Raw genomic sequence first — 9,543 nt, 5'->3', positions numbered from 1 at the left:
CTCTCCTTCCTCCTATCCCCCAAGCGCTGTCTCCCCGCCATTCCCCTCAGCGCTGCCTTCCGGCGGCCTCTCTGCCCCGTGTGGTACAGACGCAGGCTCAGTAGCTCCCGGCTCCCGCCGGGCTCGCGCTGCAGTCCCCTCCTCCTCCAGCAGCAGCAGGCCTCACCTCCCCTCCCTTACAGCCCAGTCCCCTCCTCTTCCCCAGGCCCAGTCTTTCTCCGCCATGTTAGTTTCTCCGGGTCCCGGCCTACTAATCAGGCCAATTCCTGGTCTGACCGTCTCCTTACAGGCTGGGCTGCGTCCCCGGTGGCTGTACGTGTGATCGGTGGACACCGGGCGGGGGTAAGTGGCCGTCAGGGACGCCGGACGGCACGGGGGCTGGACGTGTGTGCAGGCGGTTTCAGTCCCCTATTAGATGTGCATGTACTGGCAGAGCAGTGGGTTTGCCTGGTGGTGGGTGTGCGGTGCCCGGCGGTAGGTGTGTGCGGGCGGCCGGGTGTTTACAAGCAGTGCAGCTGGGCAGCTCGTCGGTGTGTGCCCAGTGATGGGAGCCTCTGTTGTCACATGTATATGGCTGGCACCCGGCCTGCACCTTACATATTGCCTGTGGGTGCTGACAGTGTTGTTATGGCAGCTGCTGTGTGGTCCCTGTCACCGTGCTGGGAGCTGTCATCCAGTGGTGCAGCCTCCTGCTGTGCCCGCTTATATACCCTCTTCTGCACCACAATATACCCTTCAGGGGTTTTTACTCCTCACATAATTTCTCTAAGTAATGGTGATGGGCAAGGTAGGTGACGACCCATAGGGCCACCATCACAAGCCTTCGGGCTGTCACCCACGTCACCCAGACTTCTGGATAGCAAATCTGCCTAGTTGTGAAGCAAGATGGGAGCGGAAGACGTATCCCTACATAGCTAGGTATATATGTTGGGTATCTGTTATTACGCCGGGTGATATGCTGTGGAAATGTGCGGTGATCACAGTTGTTGTCTTCCTACCTTCCCCAAGAGAAACACAACTATCTGAACAAAAACCTTTTTTTTTTTAAATTAGATCCTTTTTATTGAAATTATATACATATTTTTAAATCCAATTACCCTTTAATTTCAAGACTTTTATGCATGTATAAGTATAATCTACAGGGAACATATCACCCCGCCCAAACAATCCAATCAATCATTACTATATTTAATGGGGTTGTCCCACTTCCAGCTGTTCTCACACAGCTCCCTACATCTTACAGTGGCCCAGGTTGGTACAGTAGGCAAACTCCCATTCACTTCAATAAGATTCAGCATGCAGTACCATCTTAGGCCACTGTGCAATGTACAGAGCTGTATGAAAACGGCTAGAAGTGGGACAACCCCTTTAAGCAAATCATAATCAAGGCATCCCCAACCATAAAAAAACCCTAAGGCCTCATGTCCATGGGGAAAATCAGGCCCGCTACGGATTCTCCATGGAGAATCCGTAGCGGGTCCCTCCTGCCCCACGGACATGAGGCATTAAAATAAGAATAAACTCACCTGCTGCGGACAGTGCGGTCTTCGCTTCTTCGCGGCCGGATCTTCTTTTTTCGGCCCGGCGGATGTGCTCGGCACGCCGGCTGTGTGCCACGTGCATGCACCAGGCACACCCGCCAGGCCGAATAAAGAAGATCCGGCCGTGAAGCAGGAAGATCAGGCCGTGAAGAAGGGAAGACCCGTACTGTCCGGAGCAGGTGAGTTTAATTCAGGCGCGGGTCTCCCGCGGATCCGGACGGCTTCCATAGGCTTCAATAGAAGCCTGTGGGAGTCGTTCCTGCGGGAGACCCGCACTAAAATGGAGCATGGTCCGGATTTCTTCCTGCACGCGGGACCCGCGCCTGCAGGGAAAAATGACATCCCGCAGGTATTTAACTACCTGCGGGTGTCTAATGCATCCCTATGGGGCGCGGATCCGCGTGCGGGAAAGACGCTCCGGATTTTAATTCATAATTTCCCTGTGGGCATGAGGCCCAACTCTTGTCCATGAAAAAAAATGTTAGTGACTTGTGAGTAGATGATAACTCGTAGAGATATAGTCACAGAGCAAGGTAGGGCCTTTTACACCGATGATTATCGCACAGGTTCAAGCTGGATTGTGCAGAATTGAACAATAATTGTTCAGCCAGTGACTAAACGGCAAATGAGGATTCATTAGCTTATCATTCATCGTTCAGTTTAGGCAGGCATAAAATCAAACAACAATCGGCCCGTGTGAACAGGCAGTCTTTCATATATGAACAACTGCCTGTTTATTCTGAAGGGAGATGAATGGGTAGAAGAGCTCCCTGGCGCGCTCCGCCTCCACTCATGTACTAATATTATGCCTGCCGGAAAGAAGAAGAAAAAAGCTAGTGGAAAAGGAACAAATAGCCTAAAAAATCCCATTAAAGCCAATTAAATTAATTTAAAAAATGTTTGTTTTTCTATTTACAAAATAAAATTTAAAAAGTTGAAAACGGACAGAAGTGGATGCATCCTGAGGCTACCTACACACGGGCGCGATATCGGGCTGAGAAACCTGGCCCAATATCACACTTGGCTGCCTGTTGGTGCGAGGCGTTTTTCAGGCATAAGCACATTGCATCTTTGATATTCCGATCCTCTCACGCGATAGAGAATTGGAAGTGTTTCTCATTGATTTCGCTCGCATGCACATCACACGACATAAGATCCATGCCATATATTGAAGGCCCTATTGAAATCAATGGACGATACATTCCGAGGAATGTGAAAAGATATACATGAGCGGCATGTTCTCTGACTTCTTGCAAAAGAATGGGGTTCATAGTCGCGCAAGTTTCTCGGCCGTGTAAAAGTGGCCTAACAGAATCTAAATCAGGACAGAGTAAAATGAACATGTCTCCATTCCTGAGTTCCTTCCGGCTGGCACTGAGGCTGGGTTCACACTGTGTTTAGGACTGAGTGTCCCATCACTGGGGTCTGTTTGTACCCAAAGCTGTAGTCAAGCAGAAACCAAAATAGAATATTTGACTGTAATGAGACAAAGGTGCAAACTTTGGTCTCTATTTGACCTGGTTTCCCCTTTTTGTTGCTGTTTTGGAGGACACCATAGGATAACCAACTACACTATTGTGTCCTCCAAAATGACAGAAACCACATCACCGCTGGACAATGGATGGCTATCTTAGGGAGGCACCCGCCCCAAGACTTATCTCTTCTCTGTTTTCATACAGGACTGATCGTCCTCCAGCTACATTCTCTGTAAACAGGCAGTCCTTCAAAGGACAGCCTGCTGAGGGCTTATTCACAGGGGCAAGTCCTGCGGAACGCTTCATTCATTGTTTTCAGTGGGACCATAAAAGACATGGCATGGCACGCGCATGCCGTGTGATGCCATGTTTCCCATTGACATCTATGGGAAACACTTGTGGTCCTCTGACGCACGTGAAACACGTGCCTGAGGGTCGCAATTTCACGAAGACATGCAAGGCATTTTTAAACGAAAAACACCTTACATAGGCGTGGAAAATGCACACGTTGGCAAGCACGATATTGGGCTGAGTTTCCTGGCCCGGTATCGCGCTCACTCTTGTGAATGTAGCCTTTGGATGAGTAAGAACTCGCTCGGTAGTTGCTTCATTTCAGTGAGAAATTTCTCATCCAGTACCTCTTCAGCTTCCGTGTTCACATGGGACAACCAATGACTCATTTAATTTGGTTTTTGCCAATAGTTGTCATGTGTGAACCCCGCTACCCTATCTCCACAGGATTAACGAGCACATACAATTGGTAAGCCAAGCATGCATATTAATGAGGGACTCACACTTTTATAGTCCATTTACTGGTAATGATTATCGCTTAAAATTTGTTCAAACCAACAAATTTAATCGATTAGTCTTTCAGTGTAAATGCACAAAAATCGCTCACTTTTCGTTCAGTTAGCCTAAAAACCATCACTGGATTGCTGGCTTCTTGTCCTGTGTAAACGCTCTCCGTTCAGCACTTTCCATAAGAGGTGAAGCGCTGAGCAAGAAGCGAACAAGACTACCCTGATCCAGCGGCAAGTGTTTCTGTGTAAACTCTCTACAGGAGCGCTGACGACCTTAGCAGTGACGCCAGCACTCCGGCAGTCGTTTACCCAACTGTCAGCCCATGTAAAAAAGGACGCGAGTTGCCTTCTAGGTTTTCTCTGTGGTCAAACTGGTCATAGATTTACAGATACATCAGCCCATCCTGATGAGTTTGTGAGAGTAGGGTCCGATAGCTCAACATGTGCTAACACAGTATTGCGTGCTTCTCCATATTAACGTTCCCCTACACAGCTCAATCATTCATCCAGTTGACAGATTGGACATCTGAATGAACACTGAGGGCCCCTTTACACCAAACAATTATCATTAAAAAAAATAAAAAATTGGATGGTACGTACAAATTTGAAAGGTGTTCGTTCAGTGTAAGCATGGCCAACAATTGAACAACGGACAAGAATTTGTTCGCTGCTTGTTCGTCGTTCATAATATACAGGCATAAAAATAACTGTTCGTTCGTTGTATGTGAACAGCGATCGTTCAGTCGCTTACATTCATTGGTACAGTGAATAGGAACGACTGGGCAATCTGCAAACAATTTTTCAGCCTGTATGAACCGGCTGCCCGAGCGTGGTCTGTCATCTTTCACTTGTGCAAATCATTTATCGCTCCCTGTAAAAGGAGCCTTCTAGCCTGTGTTACACCTAGTTCAGGACGTAATGCGGGGGCATGCATGACGAGGCTTCTCTGAATCCCTGTGTTCTGCGGCCCTGTACTAGCATTAGGCTGGTGACACACAAGCATACTCCGGCCGTAATTATGCTTACTTATGGCCCTTTCACACAGGTGGAATATTTCTGCCGGGATGCAGCTAAATTTGTCGTTGCAGATTTTGATGCAGAATTGAGGGCTGATATAAGCAATTTAAAATTTTGCATCAAAATCCACAGTTAGTCCTGTGGGGCAGAATTTACAGTGGTGCGGAATGCGGAACGTTCCGTCTGTGTAAAAGGGCCCTCATACGGATGAATGTCCTGTCAAAGGGTGGGTATACTGACTCGAACTCCTAGCATCATGGATTCCTATGATGCTTGAGGCTTAGTTCAGTATACCTCCAGACATGCTAGGACACTCATTCATACTACAGATGCATAAATGTCACACATCACTGTGGGGCGCTGTGCAAAATTGGACAGGCGCTATAGATTTTGTACAGCTGAAAAGCATGATTTAGGCCATTTTCTTGACTTCACCTTGTTATGACAGGAACAAGCATAACTTCTGAAGAGTAGATTTGCCATGCAAGACTTTTTCAGGTTCTTGTCAGTTGCTCAAGTTGTTCAGGGGAAATGACAGATTTGTATCCCATCCGTGGTAGCCCTGATGAGGCCACAGAGATTGATCACCGGTTTCTTGTTTTAGCATATCTAGTTATTATCAGAACAGTTACTTTCACCCCCCAACCACGGACAACCAATGGTTCAGAAAAAAAGCCATCAGAAATTCCTAATGTATAGCCACCCTAAAGGGGTTGCCCCACTTCTAGCTGGTTTGCTGTTGGAAGCAGACAGCTCTAAATGTTGCGTAGCGGCCTGGGTTGGTTCACTTCAGTTGGATTCAACCTGCAGTACCAACACAGGCCACTACACAATGTACAAAGCTGTCTGCTTCTGGCAGCACAACAGCAAGAATGGGGCAACCCCTTCAAAGTAAAGTTGCCAGCTTCTCTGAGCCTCATAAACTAAAGTTATAGGCTCATGGGCGAGCGGGCACTGAATCAGGGGTGTAATTTTTTTAACTCCTCTGCCCCCTGCTCTGCTGTCTACATGAAAAGCCACTGCTTGCTGTATACAATGGACTCCTTCAGTGCGTGCAACACTGTCCGCCTGGGTGGCCTATAAAGATATGGCAAAAAATAAAGTGGCAGCTATGTAGCAAGACACCTTCCCAATTTGTTACATCTGCTAATAGTAATGCTAAAGTTTGAGCTGCAAACTCCAACTACAAGATGGTGCACAAGATTTCACAATCTACAGCAATAATATTAACAATTTGCTTCTGCAAAAGAAAGACTATACAGTGGTGCCTTGACATACGAGTTTAATCCGTTCCGAGGTGGAGCTCTTAAGCCAAAAAACTTTTATGTCAAACCACTTTTCCCCATTGAAATGCATTGAAACGCCATAATTGCGTTCCAATTAGAGATGAGCGAGCACGCCCGGATAAGGCAGTTACTCAAGCGCGCATCGCTCTTCTCAGGTAACTGCGTTCTCGTCCGAGCAGGGGCAGAGATATCTCTTCCAACCCCCCCCCCCCCGCTCACTCCCGTTGATCGTTGATTTCTCTCCCCCCCAACCCCCCCCCCCCGGACGAGAATGCAGTTACTCGAGAAGAGCAATGTTCGTTTGAGTAACGGCCTTATCTGAGTATGCTCGCTCATCTCTAGTTCCAATGCATTTTAATGGGGAAACTAACTACAAGTAAAATTTAAAAAAATCAATACTTATCTACCACCGGCGTTCTGCGATTATCTGCGGTGCTGCTACAGGCGGTCGGTCGCTCCCTCCTCCACGCCAACAGAGCATTGCTTTGCGCTCGATGAATGGCTGTGATTGGTTTTTCAAGCGCTGGCTGTGATTGGTTAGGGATCAGACAATCAGAGGCACCGCTTCCAGGAGGCGGGGATTTTTCAATTCCCGTCCAGAAGGTTGAAGGAGCATAGTGCCGAGGAGAAGACGCGCTGGAGATGACCGCGCTTCTAAGATAATGTTTTTTCCTGCAGCTAGGGCTTCGCTTAGGGCTTTAGCAGTAGGATTTCCTACTGTCAAAGTTGCATCGCACCGCCCAAAAATCGCGTTTTCATGTGATGCAACAGAGAGGACGGCACCATAGGGAAACATGGGCTACAAAACCTCACGAGTCGCGTGCATATCGCGAGACATACAAGGTTTTTGTGTTGAAATGTTGCATGCTACAAAACATTGCACATGTGAATTAACCCATAGGAAACAAGTACTAGGGCAATATGTCGACACCGGAACTATGGGTGGATAAAAGGGTTGGCTGGGCTCAGTGACAGGGAACGCCCCAGATGACGTCCCCAGCTGTGGATTGGCTGCCCTTGCCAGTGGAATACACTAGTACCCGCATAGAGGATCACAGCCAGGCTGCCTGCACATGTGAGGTCCTGTACGTGTCTTCCTTCTTCCCCGCAGACAGAAAACGTGAGGTGCTGGACGTTCTTCCCGTCAGTGTGCCCGTGTCTCCTAACCAGCCCCATGCTGTACGCAGGTAGTTTGGTCTGTGGTCCTGCTGCACGCTCCCTTTCTTAGTATCCTGTCTTCTCCTCCTGCTGTGGTGCCTCCACCGGGCTGACAAGCTGTTGTAGTGGCAGACGTTTCACCTGACCATTGTACTGCAGTAGCCGCCATCTTCCTCCGCCGCCGCCTCTCTACCTTCCGACTTCGCCCTTGTTTGCTGCTCGGTGCAGCTTGCTAGAGATGCTCCAGAAACAGGTCCCGCTGCTCTATTTAAGTGTAGCTGGGGGTGTTACCTAGCTGTCCCCTTTCAATTACCCAGGCCAACCCAATTCTCAACCCATTTTTCTGGTGGAGACATATTACACTAGTACCTAGGAAAGCATGGGCTTCACATACATGCGATTTGTACCATTGTAGCAACACGACAAAATCGCGCAACTTTGTTGCCCGTGTAAACGAGGCCTAAAGTTATCAGTATTGTCAGTAGTCATTTATTGGGGCTCCGATTTCCTGTCATACAACTGCACTGTCTTTACTCTTGCTGCAGGGCTAATGTATATGGCTGTTTGTTTAACTGCTTCCCAATGTGCGCCACTGTATGGAGCGGGCTCAGGAGCCAAGCCCACTACATACACCGTGGGTGTTGGCTATTTTTGACATCTAATGATCGTGATTATGGTACTGAAGAATATGGTACTGCATTATATATATTATAGGATATATGTATGTGCCATCATAACTCATGAACGCCTGGAGCAATTTCAACCAAACTTGATACATATATAACCCATCCAATGGGGACAAATTTGGGGGGATAAGACAGCCCCACTATCCCTGGGGGGGGGGGGTAGTGGGGGGAATGCCGGAATTGCACTTAAGCAAATGTTTTTAATTTCACAGTCTTATCTAACACAGACGACCTCCTCCACATCATGCACTAATCTATTACACAAACCACCTCCTCCTCCTCAAATACTAATATATTGCACAGAGCTGCTCCTCAGATAATATCTTACACAGACAACCTCCTCCTCTGCTCCAACTACCACACAGCTTCCCACCAGCACTAAGCCACTATGTACCACACAGAAATGAGCCTAGCACCCACTCTTATGAAAGCTGTCCAAAAGGAAATCTGTGTTGCCCATAGTAACCAATCACATCGCAGCTTTCATTTTACCTCAGCAGCACAGCAAGTGAAAGCTGAGCTGTGATTGGTTGCTATTGGCAATAAAAATTACAGGGGAAGTCGATAATTTTTGGATTTTTAATTATTCCAGTATTAAGGCCCATTTACATGGAGCGATGATCGCTTAAACAACAGTTTGAGTGACAGCTTTGAGCGATCATTTTGCATAAACTATTAAGCAGTAGAGATGAGCGAACGTGCTCGACCACGCCCCTTTTTCGCCGAATACCGCGATTTCCGAGTACTTCCGTACTCGGGCGAAAAAATTCGGGGGGCGCCGTGGCGGCACGGGGGGTAGCAGTGGGGAGTGGGGGGGAGAGGGAGAGAGAGAGGGCTCCCCCCTGTTCCCCGCTGCTACCCCCCGCACCGCCACGCCTCTCCCCGCCCCCCGGCGCCCCCCGAATCTTTTCACCCGAGTACTGAAGTACTCGAAAATGGCGGTACTCGGGTGCGTAAGTACTCGAAACGAGTACGTTCGCTCATCTCTATTAAGCAGCTACTCGGCTACTTAAGTACCAATTAAGTGTGCAAATGAAGCCTTAGCTGAAAGCCGTTAATAGCCGGAAGGCTCCTTTCTCCTTTCAGTTCCTTTGTTCTCCAGCGGGAAACAATGCTATCGGCACTCCCCATGGAGAACTGCTGATATGGCCGAACAACAGTTTTTAGGTTGGCCTGAATTTAACGAAAAGTGCACGATGGCCGTGCACTCCGACGCAACCATGATCGCTCAAACGATCAGTTTTTAGCGTTTTTTTGGGGTTTTTTGTGATCATCGCTTCGTGTAAATAGGCCTTAACATAGACCTCCTCCTCCTCAGATAATATCTTACACAGACAACTTCCTACTCAAATACTAATGTTACACAGACGACCTCCTCTTCATATACCAATATGTTACACAGACGGCGACCTTCTCATGCAGTAAGATATTACACAGATGACCTACTCCTCCTCATATACCAATATATTAAATTAGTACACACCTTTTAAATTCTTTTTGTGTCTAAAAATAAAATACATGGGTAACGCTGGGTAATCAACTAGTTCTGTATAAATGATCTAATTATCACAAGTTTAAGT

General features: G+C 47.8%; 1 protein-coding gene across 1 annotated transcript in view; it reads left to right on the top strand.

Annotated features, from left to right (window-relative positions):
* Nucleotides 1-211: 211 nt before the first annotated feature.
* The window catches only part of ZNF592 (zinc finger protein 592), a 46,644-nt gene continuing 37,312 nt past the window's right edge, over nucleotides 212-9,543 (top strand). The window contains exon 1 of the mRNA XM_066592265.1: nucleotides 212-342. The gene's annotated coding sequence lies outside the window, so the exon portion shown is untranslated. The remainder of the gene's footprint in view (nucleotides 343-9,543) is intronic.

This window comes from Eleutherodactylus coqui, chromosome 2, assembly GCF_035609145.1.
Source record: "Eleutherodactylus coqui strain aEleCoq1 chromosome 2, aEleCoq1.hap1, whole genome shotgun sequence".
NCBI classification, from domain to species: Eukaryota; Metazoa; Chordata; class Amphibia; order Anura; family Eleutherodactylidae; genus Eleutherodactylus; species Eleutherodactylus coqui.
The sequence above is the reverse complement of the archived record's forward strand: the minus strand, read 5'-3'. Positions and strand labels throughout refer to the sequence as shown.